This window comes from Hipposideros armiger, unplaced genomic scaffold (genome assembly GCF_001890085.2).
Source record: "Hipposideros armiger isolate ML-2016 unplaced genomic scaffold, ASM189008v1 scaffold_264, whole genome shotgun sequence".
Classification (NCBI taxonomy): domain Eukaryota; kingdom Metazoa; phylum Chordata; class Mammalia; order Chiroptera; family Hipposideridae; genus Hipposideros; species Hipposideros armiger.
In genome coordinates, this window is record NW_017731614.1 from 152,713 (window position 1) to 169,625 (window position 16,913).

Here is a 16,913-nt window from a genome sequence, read left to right on the forward strand (position 1 = left end):
TTTTTGATCACACCTCGTGTAGATGGATGCACATCAGTAACTTGTCAGAGACTGACCTGGAGCTACCACACATCCTACATGGTCCCTGAAACCCCCAAGCCTCAGTTTTCCCATCTGTCAAAGGGGCCCCCTGCTTTCCTCTTGTGCCATGAGGATCAGGGGAGAGTATGTTGGGAAGGGGCTCTACGAATTTCCAGAGGCAAGCTGACTTAGAATGCCCTTCTCACCTTCCCCCACCTGTTAGTCACTGAGCCTTTCATAGCTAAGGCTGGCTGTAATCCACTGTCACACTGGCTTTTCTGGCTGGGATTAAGGTAACTTGGTGAGTCACCCTTAAATCATAAGTCTCCTGAGGCAGGCAACAGTAATGGGTTTAGAGGCACACAGAGCTGGGTTCAAGTTCCAGCTCTGCCCCTCACAAGCGGTGTGACCTTGGGTGAGTCATTTCCCCTTTCTAGGCCTCTGCTTACTCTGTATGGGGATGGCCTGGCTGCTCCCTCTTCACCCTCTGGGCTCTCACCTCAAGACTCCTGGTCCTCACCCCCTGCTTTCCCATCCCTCATCATTCCCTGATCAGCTGCCCTAGGTCCTGCAGTGCCTCTCTTAGGTCTTTCACTGTAAAAACTGATGGGGCAATTGAGGCTCAGGGAGGCTCTATCATCGACCACTGCCCACAGCTGGGAATCTCAATCGCAAGGACTTGTGACCAGGGCTCTGCTCTAATGCTTGTCCCTTTGAGGAGGCCCACATTGTGAAGGCTCAGCTGCTGCCTTCAGTTACTCTAGTCTTCACAGTCCCACCTTGAGGGAAAGATGATTCTCCCCACTGGACACACAGGGAAATTGAGGCCGAGAGAGTTTAAGTCACTTGCCCTGGGTCGCCTAGAGCTGAAACTCTGAGCAGACGTGTCTGTCACAGGACAAGGAAGCCAAAGGAGGTTAGGGAAAAGGGGTGTGGGTAAGAGATATGGGCAGCCTGCCCTTCTCCACTTCCTGTTGGTCACTTGGCCTGCCCCAGGCTCTTTCAACCTTGTCCCTGACTCCCTGTGTTGTGGAAGGGGCTTTCTATAGACCTACAAATCCAGTCAGTCAGATTTGTTCTCACTCATGAGGGAGGCAAAAATAGTTCCATTCTACAGGGAAAATGAGGCTCAGAACAGAGAAGTGATTTGCCCAAGACCACAAACCACTGAGTGAGTGGTGGCATGGAGACAAGAACATAGGTCTCTGGATGCCCTGTCCAGTGCTTTCCCTAACACCCTGCAGTGGCTGCAGCAGCCCATGAGTGAGCTCGGCCCTCTGAATTTCACCACTTTTCTAGTCATTGTAACAGTCCTGGATGGTGTAGTCAAGGTGGGGGGGGGGCAAGGTTTGCATAAAACAGAAAGGCAGCCTGAACCCAGAGAGGCCAGACTGGCCCTCAGTCTCCCAGCAAGTGAGATCAGGACCTGGACTGACACCGGAGCCTCCAGGTTGGAGCCTTTACCCCCAGCACCAACTGGTCAGCCAAGACCGGAGCTGAAACTGCAGGGGGCACAGGGCAAGGCATTTCTGCTTCCTGAGGCCCAGCTTCCTCTTCCTCAAAATGGGCTGATGCCTGGCTTCCCGGGGGATGTGATCGTGAAATTCAATGTGGTGAGGGAGGTATGCTCTGGGCACAGGGCCTGGCACAGCAGGACTCCAGGAAGAGGCAGCTGTCATAATCATCATCAGGACATCAGTCATCCCTGGAGGGGTGGGGCCCAAGGGGCCAGCAAGTCCGCATTTCTGCAGCGCTGCATTCGAGGCCTGGCTGACCCCCAGTTCACTGGAACTCCTTCCCTGGGCCTCAGCCTCCTCATCTACAAAATAGGTAGACCCCACCTTCCTCAGGAGACTGCCAAGAGGGTAAACTGAGGCCATATCCCACTGTGTGGCACACAGAGCCATACTAAGTGCCAGGTCCTCCCAGTGTTCTCTGAAAGGAGTTTTCTGGCTCTGACAACCACTGGCACAGGCAGCTCAGAGCATAATGGGGATTCCCAATGGGATCAAAGCTGGCACATCCCTGACCCTCCCACATGGCCCTGAGTAATGCTCTCCAAATGCACTCCAACAGGCGACGATGCAAGCGAGCTGTGAGCTGCACTGAGGCAGCACTCTGGCTGCCTTGCTCCTCTGTGCATGGGGTAGTGCTGGTCGGCAGGTAGTGCTTGGTACATGATGGTCGCAGCCTCCACAAGTACCTACGACCCCTCAGGCCCCTCACCTTCTGTGGTCTGGAGACAGGGACTGGACACATCGACCCCAGGAATAGGCTGCACCAAGAGGCCAGGAGGGGTGGACATCCATCCTGAGCCCTAAAGGGAAGCTAGGAGAGGAGTTTCTGGCCCCCAGGGTGGACAACAGGTCAGGCCAAGCACCAGGAAATGTTTCAGAGGGTATTTTTATCTTGAGAACATCCTTCTACAGTGGTGGGGGCAGGAGGGAGACAGGGTGTCCTTGGCCCCAGGCCTCTGGGAGCAGCAGAGGACAGATGCCCCTGGGCACTCTCTACTAGAGTGGCCATTACAGGCAGTGCTCTGTCCCTAGGCTTTGTTGGGTCCTGAGAGCAGTTGGAACCTGGAGAGTCTTGGGGAGTTTCATGGGGCTCCCAGCTCTGCTCCAACTTGCTGTATGACCTGGAGAAGGTCTCTGCCCCACTCAAGGTTTCCTTCTTGCATTCAAACTTCCCTAATGCCCTGCTCATGCTGGGCTCAGCTGGGCACCAGGGACTTGGAGGTGGACCAGCAAGTACCTGCCTGTGTGGGGCACCCTGCCAAGCATGGGAGACAGCAAGTAAACCAGCAACCACAACAAGGCTGGATCAGAGCCAAGGTCAGAGCCCTGAGAACCCAGGGGAGGTGTCTAACCCAGATGGGGGAGAAGAGAGCTTTCTGGAAGGAGTGGTGGGAGCAGAGAGCCTAGCCTGAAACTGGCTGCATTGCAGTGACGGGGACTGAGTCCCATAGATCGGGGTGCACATTTGGCTCTGTTCCTCACACACCGGGGCTTGGGCAAGGTCTCCCCGCCTCTGCCCCTCCCTGCCCCTATCTGCCAATGAGGGAGCTGGCCCTTCCAAGCCCCACATTCCAGGATCCTAAGGGATTTGGGGCTAAGGAGGGTGTAGAGAAACAGGTGGGGGCACACCTTGTCACCCTAATAACAGGGAAGGTGAAGGTGTATTGAGTGCCTACGTGTGCAGGCACTGGAGCAGAGGCATTACACAGACAGATGAAGAGATTGAGGTTCTGAGAGGCCCTGGATGCATATTAATGAGCTTGGACTTGATCCCAGAGGAGAGTTTGAAAGTATGAGTTCTGGGGCAATATGTCTTGGGTTTAATCTTGTCTCTTCTTTTCCCGTGGGACCTTTGGCAAGTCATATAACCTCTCTGAGCCCGTTTTCTCACTTGTAAAATGGGATTAATAATAGTATCTATCTATGGGGTGGTGATGGGGTTTCAGCAAGTTAATATGTGGAGGTTGCCAGCTGAAATATCCTGGCACCCACCCACTCCCATCATCATATCTCTGAGCCTGGCTGATGCTGGGGAGGGGTCACAGGCTCCTGGAGGGCCTCAGCTGGACCTCACTCCAGGCAGAAAGGAACAAGCAGATGGACAGAACGGGAAGGAACTCCAGGCGGAGGCACCCAGTGAGCAAAGGCACCCTGGCTTCTATTTTTCTTACAGCAGCAAATGTTCAAGCTTCAAACTAATTTGAGTCTCAGGTATTACCTAAGCACTCAGCATGTGCATTGGAGAGAAAAGACCTGTGATTAAGTAACAAGAAACATCCTGGAACAAAATAGACCATGAATAAATAGGCTGGAAAATTGGCTAACATAAAAATATTTATGATGTTTTTTTATCAAAACTCACCACAAGCAAAATAAAAGGTATAAATGTTTTGTTTGTTTCATGTGTGTTACAAAAAAGGATCAATGCACTTAACATATAAAGAATTCTTATAAATCAAAAAGAGAAAAAGACACACTAGGAATGAGCAGAGAGCTAGGACTGGACTCCCCACTGAGGGTCACATGATCCTCTGTGAACTGCGTCTCAGGAATGTCCACGCCTCAGAGCCTCAGTGTAAGCTGGTTCCTCATTGTGCAATGTCTTGCTCTGCCTTCCAGAACTTGATGCATCCTTCAAGCTCAAAGGATGCCTCTTTTATGAAACCTTCCAAGATTTCCTTGGGTCCCCTGCTGCTCCTTGTCTTGTCCCCACAACATGTTTCTTGGGCCCCCGGAACAAGTGCCTGGCACTTCATCAGAGACTGTTCCAGGTGGGGTGGCCTAAGCATCTTTGACAGAGCAGGAAAGAAGGCACTGAGAGGTGCACAGCCACGTCCAAGGTCACTAGTCTATAAGCCACATTGCTGAGCCTAGCACCCAGGTGTCCTGCCTGTGGTCCCTGCCTGCTTCAGCCACCTTCTCCCTAATGAATCCTCCAGGCCCACCTTGCCCCCATCAGGGAAAAGCCCCCCACCTTGAGGGCCTCATGTCATCATAATTGGGCTGTGCCCAATATGAGTCCTGACGAGGCAAAGGCCTGGCAGGACCAGGGCCTGAGACCTGGCCTCAGTCCCCAGTGACCCAGAAGTGCTGCTGGGAAACACAGTGACAGTTGTTTTCTCAGCTTCCCTTTCCTTTTCCTCCTTATTTTATAAATTTGTCTTTATCTTGGGACCAAAAAATTCAATGGGAGGGTCTGTCAGACCTCTGAGAGCACTGGGATTCACCTGGCATGGGCTCTGAGATCAGGAGTCCAGGAAAACAGGGTGGGCTTTCCAGAGGGCCCGTCACTCCACCCTAGGACCTCTGTTATAGCTCAGGTCTGGGATCACTGCCAAGGTCTTAGGCCTCCATCTGCTCACCAGAATCACACTTAGCATATACTCACTCACTCAACAGATACCTACTGAGTCTCTACTATATGCAAGCATAGTGCCTGGGGCCAACATTCAAATGGAGCAAAACAGAAAACATGTTGAGGAGAAAAGAACCCGAGTAATTCTGGAGGCAGGGTGGGCACTATTCTAGAGGTCAGGGAATACCTCTCTGAGAGAATATGGGAATAGTGTTCCTGGAACAGCAAGGACAAAAGCCCTGAGGCTGGAATGTTGCTCTATGTGTTCAAGAAACTAGAAGGAAGGCAATGGAGCTGGGGCTGAGTGTGCCAGGCGGAGGAGAGAGTAGGTGAGAGGGAGAAGGGACAGCTTACAGAGATGACTTAGCTGGGGAAGCATAGCCATCTAGGCAGATGGGAGCACCTGGGCCTCCTCTTCCTTATTTGTCAGTGCCAATAATAATCCATGCCCAGAAATGGTGCTCAGAGGACATGCTCCCTACCTCCTTGCCAGACTCTCTGCCCAGTGCACTTTCTTACTCATTCTCCCTCAAACTCCTATGCATTCTTCAACACCCACTTCTAAGCCCCCAACCCTTGTACTTCTCTCAATCCTAGACCAGACCATTCTGGGTGGCAATTAACTATCCTACTGAGTCTCTCCCACCAGGCCAGGAGCCCCCTGAGGCCAGGGCCTAAGTCTGACTGCCTTGAGCATGGGGCCAGTTTCCAGAAGGAAGCTAAAGAGGGCAGTGGGAACCAGACCTCAGAAGCCCCTCATGATGTGCCCCTGTAACCCAGGAGCGCCCTTGAAGCCTGCATTGCAAGATGGCAGGCAGTGCTGTAATCTGTCCCAAGACCACTCCAACCTCAACTTGCCATGGGATCTTGTTCTGTCTGGGCATAATTTTCCCCATCTATCAAATGAAAGGCTCCTCTGGGTCCTCTTCAACTTGTTGCAGGAAAAAGGCTGTGGCCTGAGGGTGGGAGTTTCCCACCTCCTTCCCTTATTAACTGCTCACAGCAGGGAGGGGGCTATGGCTGGCAGGCACCACCTGAGCCCCCTTGGAGCTCTGGATGAACCTACAGGGCAGGAAATGTCAGCTTTCTGCCAGGTCAGCTGGGGGTTCGAGGCCAAGCCTCAGAGTGTTGGGGGGCCTTCCCAACCCTCATAGGACCCTGCTGGGAGACACCCCAATGCCTGCCTTGGGCATTTTGCCTAAAACAGCCAAGTGGGTGGGCCTGAGAGAGCAGCTTCTCCAGGCCGTGGCCAGGAAACTGAAGCACAGGTCATAGCCCGTGATGCCTGTGCTGGTCCCCAGGCCCCCATGAGGACTTCCCAAGAAGACTGGAGGCAAATTGAGGGAGACTGAGGGTATGTGAAGGGGTCTGGTGGGCTGTATGAGGCAGGGAAGGACTGTGTAGTCCCTGCCAAACTTAGCACATTTCAGGACTCTTTCCCAGAGCCCAAAGATGGAACCCAGGGCTCTATAAACTTGATGGAAAAAATACATAAACTTCTCTCTCTGCAAAATGTGCTGGTCCCTCTGTGACAAATGGAAGAAGCAAAGCCCTATAGCTTGACACTCTGTACAGCTGGTATGGGGGCCTCCGCTAGGTCTTGCTGTCGGAGGCATTTTTAAGGAACAGCATGCTATAATGACTGTATCACATACTGTAAAATAATGTTTTGATAACTATTTTACATTTCTGGTTTCCTTTGTGGTCCTATGTGGGTCCTTTCGTGCATTCACAAATGTTATCCTGAGCAAGTGGACATCAAAGGTATCCACGGCCAACCAGGTCAGGACTGTGGCCTTATCTATGACATGGTGAAGTTGGTCACAATTTCAATGAGGAGAATGAGGATCAGGGTGGGAAGGAACCCACAGCTAAAAGGCAACTGATGTTCTGACCCCACGCCACCTCGCACTGACCTCACTACCATGCAAGCCTTTCCAACCCCAGGGAACTGGAACTGTACACCCATCATGCATCAGGCATGCCTGACACTTAACACATGTTACTTCAGTTCATGCAACCATTCCTTTCAATAGGGGCTCAGAGAGGGTGAGCATCTTGCCCAGGGCCACACAGTTGGTCTACAGCCGAACTGAGATGGGAACCCAGACTTCCAGGGCTGTGGGAACAGAGACCCTGGACTTGACCATACACACCTGGCCCTAATGTCTCTAGGAGAAACCAGTCTCTCCAGGTGACTTAGCACCACCTCTGACAAGAAACCTTTGCTAGCTACATGGCTCCCACTGCCTCTTCCTCATGCCTACCTGGTGCTGTAGGGAGGCAGGGGCTGCAGAAAACCCCGGGCCGATGGGGCAAGGGCCTGGTGTCTGGACCTTTTCTGGACCCTGCTGTGCTTTGTGACTCTGAACCACTGGCCCTCTCTGAGCCTGTGCCCAGGAAAATGAGGCAAGTTTAGGGGCATTTGTCCTAGAGCAATGGGCCTTACCAGCAGATCTCTGTCCCAAAAGCAGGAGGGGCAGCCACTGAAAGTCCCAGAAAAAAATGCTCTCATGCCTTTTATTTAGCACCTACTGTGTGTGCCTCTCAACAACCCTATGAAACTGCCTGGGTCTCTCCCTGCCCCAACAGGAAGAAATAGGGTCAGAGAGAATCCAGTGGCCCAAAACAACAGGCCAGTCAGTGCCTGGGGGTGTGTCCCCTCCTCAAGCTAGGCATTCTGGAGAGGTCAAATGCACCTGGTGGCTGGGGCACATGGCCAGAGCTGGGAGGATGAACGAAGGTGCTTCCCATCTCCATCCTCACACCAGCATCTGCTGAGGTGTTAGGATCGGGGTTAGGGTGGGGAGGCATGGATTCCTCCTATGCCAGGTCCTGGCCTTTTCCTGCTTAGCTTGCCATGTCTCCATCTCTAAGTCTGTCATTTGCATGCTTAATCCTTGCCTCAATTTCCACATTGGTTAAATGGGCCTAATTCTATTGCCTCCCTGGTATAACTGTTGAGAATTAGTGGAGCTAGTGAATGAAAAATGCCCAGTACACAATACCTGCTCATGTGTACACCATCCGTTCAGGGATACACAGCCTGAAGCACAGTGCTTACTGTTCTAGGAGTGTCACAAATGTGTGTGCACCTGCCTCTACTTTGCATTTCCCCAGAAGCAGGTAATTGGGGAGGTGACCCCGAGGAAAATGAGGCAGGGAAGGACAGCAGCCCGTAATAGGTGTGTTGATGAGTGCTTCAATGCAGCAGGCACTGGGGCTCCAGCCCACTGGTGCCTAAACTTGCACCTTCATTATCTTCCTCAGGGGCAAGAAAGTTGCAGGAGTGGCCTATGGTGCTGTGGGAGGCAGGTACTACAGTGGCCTGGTGTCATCCATCGAGGGCAGCAGGGACAGTTCCACTGGCCAGAGGAGATGCTAGTGCAGAGATGAGGGTGCGGATGAAAGTTCCAGGTATGAAGTGGGCAACTTGACAGCGCACGTCTCACATGCAGCAGTGTGTGTCTGCGTGTGTAGTGTGTGTCAGCTGCTCACCCCTGCTCCTTTGTGGGAACACACAGACATGTGTACAGTGTGCACACAGACATGGGCCTGTGTCCTCATGAGGATGGATCTGTCCCGACATTAATGCCGGTGCTGGACACCCTAGGCTAGGTCGCTCTGTGTCTGCTTTTGCACTCATGTATGCACATGTTCAAGCTCTATGTATACACATATGAGTGCCAGGCATGACACACACATGCATGTGTGCCCAGGCTATGTGCATTTGTGTGCACCATAGTCCCTTGCCCAGCCCTGTCAGTGGAGATGGTCTGGTCACCTTGGCAACAGGGCAGGAGCTGGCTATGTTGGGACAGCTTTGGTTCAAACTACTGAATACAAAGAGGCTGGGAAAAGAAAAGGAGTTGGAAGGGGCAAAGTCTCAGCCCCCAGGCTCTGCTCACAGCTGCCCCACCTGCACTGGGGCCTGTCCTATACATACCCCAGCTAAGGGCTGCTGGAAACTGGGACACAGGTCCAAGGCCCTGTATCAGGCAGGGCTGGCTGTGCATCCAGGGGAGCCCACATCAGAGGACAGCAAGCAGGGATGACGTGGGCCCTCCCAAGCCCCAACACCGGGATCTGGGGAGGGCTAGCTCTCAGATTCACCAAGCACCAGAAGAGGGTGCTCCAGATACCAGGCACTTGGTAAACCATGGGATGCTGGGCCACCCAGCACAGAAGTCACCCTCTCTGGACAATTAATGCACTAATTGCACATGCTGTCCCATGGCAGTCCATTAGCCCAGATCGTGCGATGATTTATTCAGTAGCTCTTATCTCCTTCAAGTCCCCATGCCCTGCTCATCAGCTTCACTGCCTATGCTGGGAGAGTCTGACCCGTAGACCCTCCCCTATCTTCACTCGAAAATGCTGCATGTTATTTCATCAGACAGAGTGTATGAGGATGAAACCCACAGGCAGCCAGGAGATGAACTCCCACACAAGCGGATGCATCTGGGAAGTGGACTCTGGCTTTTTAGGCAAGTCCGTGGATTCTCACATTCTTTCGGGGCAGCCCTTGCTTGAGAGCCTGGGACAGGCCCTTTGCTTATTTTTACTGGGCTTAATCTTGACTGCCTCATTGTGTCCTGAGAAAGCCCTACAGGAGTCTACTATTATCCCCATTTGCCAGATGAGGAAACTGAGATTCAGAGTGGTGAAGTAACTTACCCAAGGCCAACAGCCTACAAGAAGAGGTGGGGACTAAAGCCAAGCAAGGCCCCCGAGCCTGTGCCTCTTTAACACAGCATTTGGCCTCCCTAACTGAGCAGCCCTATGAGGTAAGCCCCATTATGATCCCTGTTTTACAGATAAGAAAACTGAGACTGAGAAGTAAAGTCACTTGCCCATGGTCACACAACCAGGAATGGAAGCCAGGTAGGTGACCTCGACTGATAATGTGCTCTAATCTATGCTCTGGGTGAGCCCATGGATGTGTCCAGAGAGAATGAGAAATGGTTCAGTGCAGTCAGTCCCCACTGCTACCCGAAGCCGCAGCCACGTGGTCCCCTCACCTGACTTCTTCAATACTTCAATGCCCAGCCCCACCTCCCAGACACTGAGTGGAGATCCAGGTTGGCCAGCTCTGATAGCTCAAAGGACCCAGCTCTCAGCACAGTGACAAGTGTGAAGGGCTCTCAAATCACAGCACTGACCTCTCATCATCACCCTCACAGAAAATGGGCCCCTTGCCCAACTGAACAGGCCCAGCCGTGTCAATATTGGGCTGGGAATTCTGGGAGGCCTCTGCCCATCCCCATTGCATCCTATAACCCCTAGCTTCTCCCAAGACCCCTGGAAACAGAACTAGCTATCTAAAATCCCAAATCCTGCCAGACAGGTTGGCCCCCACTTTGGGACTCAGTGCCTCATCTGTAAGATGGGGGCTGACAGCCCCTCCAAGGGTGGGGTTGGGCATGTGAGGACTTGGTGGCCAGCACAGGGCCCGCAGGCAGTAATCGCCCAGCAAGTGGCCGCTGCGGTTGGCATTCACATCATGTGCAAAGCTCGAGGCAACATGCCTGCTTAAATACACACTGCACAAGCTTTGCTCTGGGCAGGCTCTGGGTTCAAATTCCAGCTCTGACTCCCTGCTTGTGTATCTCAGGCACTCAGCTGCCTCTCTCTGAGCCTCAGTTTCCTGGCTGTCAGCTGAGGATGTCACTCCTTCCCCTACAGGGCTGTGGGGACAAAGTGGGTCCGGGCATGTGCAGCACTCATCTCCAGCCTCAGCAAGCGCTAATGGCTGACTGCCTCTCTCCCATTCCAACTCTAAAGCCAGGGCAGCTGGAACTCTGAGTGATCACCGCCCCCACCAGTGCCTGCTGACCGGGGACCCAGAGTGGCCACTGTGCCAGGCCTAGAAGGGACCCCGGAACAACAGACATGTGGCCCAGCTGGGAGTGGAGGGTACAGGCCCAGGGGCCCAGAAAGGGCCAGCTCTGCCTGGGCCACACAGCAGGACAGTGCAGGGCACGGTGTGACCCCACCAGAAACAGCCCCGCCCACTCATCCTGCCTCAGAACACTCTTCCCCTCTCCCTGGGCAAGTGTGCAAGCCCTGCCTGAACACCAACCATGTTCAAGTTGCAGCTCTGCTGCTCAGATGGGATGAGATATTGGGCAGGTCCTTTTACCGCTCTGAGCCTCAGTTTCCCCATCTGTAACATGCGCGTAATAAGATGTGATTGTAGTGAGGATTTGTGAGTTCATTAATCACTTAGAACTGTGCCTGGCATCGAGAAACATTATCACTATCACTATGATTAGTTGCATCGGCATTTCTGTGCCAGGCACCGGGGGCACAGCAGGAAGTGGCCCATGGGTCCCAGCACTGACCACACTGTATGTTCATGGTCTGTACCCAGGCCTGCCAGCTCTAGAGGTCTTCATGCACTTTCAGGCAACTTTTTTCTGTGTCTTCAGCAGGGCCTAGAAAGAGCTTCTGAAAAGAAAATGAACTGACATTTTCTGACGTTTTACCTCTGACAACATTGAACTCCCAGCGGTACCCATCTCCATGCTTTTGCCCAGGCTATTCCCCCCACCCCATTCACCTATCCCCGGGATGCCCAGCTCCTGGCTAACCTCTGGCATGTCCTTCAGGCCCCTAGCTGGGTATGGGGTCTCCCTGGGTTCCTCTCTGTCACAGCCCTGACCACACCGGGCACCCCCACACACGGTCCCCCAGCCTTGAGCTGAGCTTCTAATCCTGATTCATGTTTGGAGTCACCCAGCGCATGGTCAGGCTCAGAGCAAGAGTTTTGCATCTACGTTCAAAACAACAACAATCTATAAGGAGAGCTCGTGTTTACTGAGAAGGTACTGTATGCCAGATCTTGTCCCCGAGTACTCTATCTAGATTCTCTCATTTAAGCCTCTGAAGAGTCCCATGAAATAGATGTTATAAAGTTACAGACAAGGAAACTGAGACACAGGGAGGTGGCCTGAGGACACTGGAGATTTCACGTGGGCTAAAGCCTGAACTCAGACTCCCTTTTCTGCTCCAGCCTGTGGGGTGGGCAGGAGAGGCCAGCACTGGTGACCACAAGTGCCCTACAGTGGGAATGGTCTTTTTGCCCCTCAGTGGTACCCCTCCAAGGCCTAAGCTTTAAGGAGCCCCATTCTGTCAGCCACCAGCCCATATGAGAGGCCCCCAATGCTCAGTGTGCGAGCAGGACAAAGAAAGAGTGGGGACATGGGTCTGGCTTCAGATTTATGGGACTGCATTGTGCATTCCAGGTCTCTGTGGGCTCACCTGTAAAGTGGGGGGACTGAGATGAGTCAGCACCTAGTGCAGAGTGGGAGCTATCAGTCCTGGAAGAAAGGGGTGGAGGGGCCATGGGCCTCTGGGCCTCGCTCCACTCACGCCTCTACCCCCTGGAGGTAGGTCATCCCAGACAGGGGTCTGGGGCCCTCAGAGGGGCATTAAAGTGCCCAGCACAAGATCCATGGCCTGTAGACAGCGTTCGCCCTGGGAGCAAGAGAGAAAAGGCACCTGAGGCCTTGGACAAAGGACACAGGCTCTGTGAGCACCAGAAAGGGAAGCCTAGGAGCAGATGTGAGGGGGGCCAGCCCTGGGGCAGCCAGCAATTAGGGACAGACTTGTGGGGCCGTGATGCTGGGCTTCTGAGGGTTACCCATCAGTCAGAGCCTGACCCCTAGACCAGAGCTCAGGGGAGCACCTAGGCCCCAAAACATCCCTTAAACTTCTCTAAGCCTCACATCCTAATGTGTAAATGGGGACGACAAAAGAAAGGCAGCTTCTGGGTCCTTTCCAGAGACCTGAGAGGGAGGAGCCTGCACTCTTCCTCCAGCTGAGCAGGGGTGGGGAGTGAGAGGTTTTGGGGGGTTGAAGGACAAGTGAGCCAGAGAACCTGGGGGTTGGGGAGATGTAGGCACCGTAGTACAGGGAAACAACGAAAGACTCGAAAGACTTAAAAATCCAGCCTTGGCCTGGTAGCAGCCTGGGCCCCTCTCAGAGAGTGATGGGTTGGGCAAGAGGGGTCAGAAGTTACTGTGAGTCAGAGCATGGGGGAGTGAGGATCCAACCCATGTATGCCACCCACACTGCCCTTCCCCATGATGTCATCAGGTCACACTCATTTCACTGGTCGCAGCACACACACAGCCAAAGCACCCATCTCCATTGCCCACACAGGCCTTCCATCTGTCTCCACATCCCACATCAGTCTACACTAGCCCAAAGCTGTACCCAGGACCGTGGGCCACAAACTATATTGTCAACCATTCGGACAGCCTGACCCAGTCTACACAGCTGGTCCCAGGCCTCACTTTCTGAACCTACTTGCCTGGACTCTACTGGTTGTGACAAAGGGAAAACGTAGGGGAGTCGATGAAACTCCCACCCCCAATAGCACTAGCTTCCCCAGGCCAAAGGAAGCCAGGTGGCTTGAATCCCCTCCAAATCCGGATGCTGGGCACAGCCCTGGTGGGGGGCTCTTGCCAGCTCTTTAGCGCTGACAGGCTAATTAGGGGATGGGGGATCAGCTGGGCCAGTGCCTCCCCACCTCAAGCAGCTGCAGCCTGGGCTGTTGGGGGTAGGAACCTTGTTGGGAGGAGACGTCAGTCCCCTGCCTGGCTTTCTAAATCCACCACAACAGGCAGATCCACCCTTCCCTGGGGAGCACCAGCCGCTGGGCTGGGCACCACGTCCATGTCCATGACCCGTGACCCCCCCCCATGTGAGCACATGCTGAGGGTCTACTGTGTGTCAGGCCTATGGGAACCCCTAGACACATAGCCCTGCTATGACCTCTAGTGAGTAGATTATTCCCATTTTACACCTAGGGAAAACTGAGGCTCAGAAAAGCTCTGTGGCATGACTAGACTGCTTCCTGCAGAAGTTGCTATAGCTCAGAAAGTGAGAGGGGAGGGGAAGCCATGTCAGAAAGTCTCTTGTGCAAGCCAGGAATGTGGCCCTCTGCACAAATCATTGGGATTCACCATAAGAACAGCCCTAGAAGGTGGAGACTGTGTTTTCATACTCACAGTTCAGATGAGGAGCCCAGAGTCTACAGAGGTGGAACCAGGAAGCAGCCCTGCCGGAAGGCAGTCCCCCCAGCTCAGCTCCCACCTGCTGGTTATTCTGAACATTTCTGAGAGGTCATCGCAGCATGTATGTTGCAACCTCATCTTCTCTTGGAGACAGGGACAGAAGTAGCGAGAAGGCAAAAGCTTGCGAGAAGGCAAAAGCTTGCAGGAAGCTGGGAGCTCAACTCTGGCTTAGAGACTCTGAGGAGCCTGCAGACACATGGGGGAGACACCGTGGACAGGTGAGTGGCTGAGCCTGAAGGCAGGAGAAAGGTCTGGACTAGGGATGAAAACTGGGAGCTGGGTGAGTGGACAGAGGTCTGCAGGGGAATGAGGGGGCACCCCAGTAAGCAGACCTTCAGGAGGAGGCTGATCCACAGGGCCAAGAGGCAGGATGGGTGCCGAGCCACACAGGTCATTCCCAGGGGGAGTGAGGGCGAGCAGGATGAAGACAAGGTGACCATGGATCTGGATAGCTTCACTGGCATCACAGAGGTGAAGGCCAAAAAGAGAAACTGGGGCAAGTGGGGACACCACCCGTGAGTTGTGTGGTTCCTGAGAGCAGAGAAGTGAGGCAGAAGCTGGAGAAGGGTCAGGGGAGGTGTTTCAATGTTGAAAGACTCTGTTCAAAGATAATATGTCCTCAGAAGCTACAACGGAGAGCTATCACAGGACCCAGAAATTCCACTCACTCCTAGGTGTACCTCCAAGAGAATTGAAAACAGGCATTCAAACAAAACTGTGTTCAGAGCCGGCCGAGTGGTGCGTTGGTTAAGAGTTGGCTCGGGAGTGCCAGCTCTGAGCAGCAGGGCCCTGGTTCTGATCCCATATTAGGGCCAGTGATGCTGTGCCTTCTACAGCTAAGATGGTGAACAACAGCTTGACCTGGAGCTGGGCTGCCGTGAGTCACCAGTGACAGCATAGGCTGCAGCCCCTGCTGCAGTGGGCTGCTGTGAATGGCGGTCCAATGGCTGACGAGCGACTGCCTCACCCGGGAAGAGCACAATGATAATACCAACATAGGCCAGCGAAGCGACATCCTCCATAACTAGACTGAAGAACAAAAGGACAGCAACTTGTCTATTCCCCTTCCCCAATTCCCCAATAAAATCTTAAAAACAAAACAAAACAAAACAAAACTGTGTGCACAAATGTTCACGGCAGCATTATTCTTCAGCCAAAGGTGGAAACAGCCCAAACATCCATCAACTGCTGAAGGATAAACAAAACGTGGTGCATCCACACAGTGGGACATCACAGCCATCAAAAGGACTCGAGTGCTGACCCATGCTACAACATGGATGAGTCTCAGAAATATTCTGCTAAGTGAGAGAAGCCAGACACATACAAAAGACCGCATACAGTGTGGTTCCATGTATACAAATGTCCAGAAGAGGCAAATCCACGGAGACAGAAAGCAGATTGGTGGTTTCCAGGGACTGGGGAGATGGGTTGTGGAGAGTGACTACTGATGGTATGGGGTTTCCTCTTGGGGTGATGAAATGTTTTGAAACTAGAGTAAGAGGTACTAGTTGCACATCATTGTGAATGTACTAAATGCCGCTGAAAGGTTCACTTTAAACCTAAAAAAAAATTGTTTTTGAGGAGACACTTAACAGAGATTGAACCCACTGCAACCTGACAGATCCAAGCCCACTCTTCACACCCACTCAGTACAGCCACAGCCACCTACCAGGCAGTGGAAAACAAATGCTTGTTGCTGTAAGAAAGAAACAATATGAGAACGCTGCACCGCCTCTGGGCCCTATGCAAGGCTCCCTCCTTTCTCCCTTTACTCCAGCCCCGATGTTCTGTTCTCCAGGCTGGTCCTTGAGCCCAAGGAGCACCATCCACCCTTGGCCTCTCCCTGGGCATCCCAGCTCTGATATCCTCCTGGCTCCTCCCTGATTCCATGCAGATCCCTGCTCAGATGTCCCCTTTCCTCTCACATGTTCTGTGGTCACTTATTCAGGAGTCTGTGCTCAGTCACCTATTGACATGTGAGAGCAGGGATTCATTTTTTTCTCCAAGATTATTTTTTAGAACAGTTTTATGTTTACAACAAAATTGAGGGGAAGGTACAGAGGTTTCCCACATACCTACTGATGCCACACACACAGCCTCCCCCATTATCAGCATCACTCACCAGAGTGGGACATTTGTTACAATCTGTGAACCCACATTGACATATCATCATCACCCAAAGTCCATAGTTGACCTTAGGGTTCACGCTTGGTGCTGTACTTTCTATGGGTTTGGACGAATGTATAATGACTTGTAACCACCATGATAGTATCATATAGAATGGTTTCACTGCCTTCAAAACCCTCTGTGCTCTGCCTATTCATCTCCCCTTGTCCACCCCTGGCAACCACTGATCTTTTCACTGTCTCCATAGTTTTCCCTTTTCCAGAGTATCATATAGTTGGAATCCTATACATGTAGCCTTTTCACATTGGCTTCTTTCACACAGTAATCTGAATTTAAGGTTCCTCCATGTCTTTTCATAGCTTGATATTTCATTTATTTTCAGTGCTAATAGTCCACTGTCTGGATGTACCCATTTATTTATTCATTCACCTACTGGGAACATCTTAGTTGCTTCCAAGTTTTGTCAAGTAAGAATAAAAGATGCTATAAACATGGGTAAATACCAAGGAGTGTGATTGCTGGGTAGTAAGAATATGTTTAGTTTTGTAAGAAACCACCAAACTTTCTTCCAAAGTGGCTGCACCATATTGCATTCCCACCAGCAATTAAAGTTCCTGTTGCTCCACAACTTCGGCTGCATTTGCTGATGTCAGTGCTCTGGATTTTGGCCATTCTAATAGGTGTGTCGTGGTATCTCCTTTACATTTGCATTTATTTCCTTTATAACATATAGTGTGGAGCACCTTTTCGTGCTTACTTGCCATCTGTATATCTTCTTTGCCTAAGTGTCTGTTCAGGTCTTTGCCCCAT

At 52.4% G+C, this 16,913-nt stretch overlaps 1 protein-coding gene across 3 annotated transcripts in view; it reads right to left on the reverse strand.

The window, feature by feature from the left end:
• The window catches only part of KCNJ12 (potassium inwardly rectifying channel subfamily J member 12), a 44,347-nt gene that overhangs the window by 13,206 nt on the left and 14,228 nt on the right, over positions 1-16,913 (reverse strand). The window contains exon 2 of one of the 3 annotated variants that reach the window (XM_019656746.1): positions 13,911-14,162. The exons of the other annotated variants lie outside the window; for them this stretch is intronic. The gene's annotated coding sequence lies outside the window, so the exon portion shown is untranslated. The remainder of the gene's footprint in view (positions 1-13,910; positions 14,163-16,913) is intronic. 3 annotated transcript variants of the gene reach the window in all.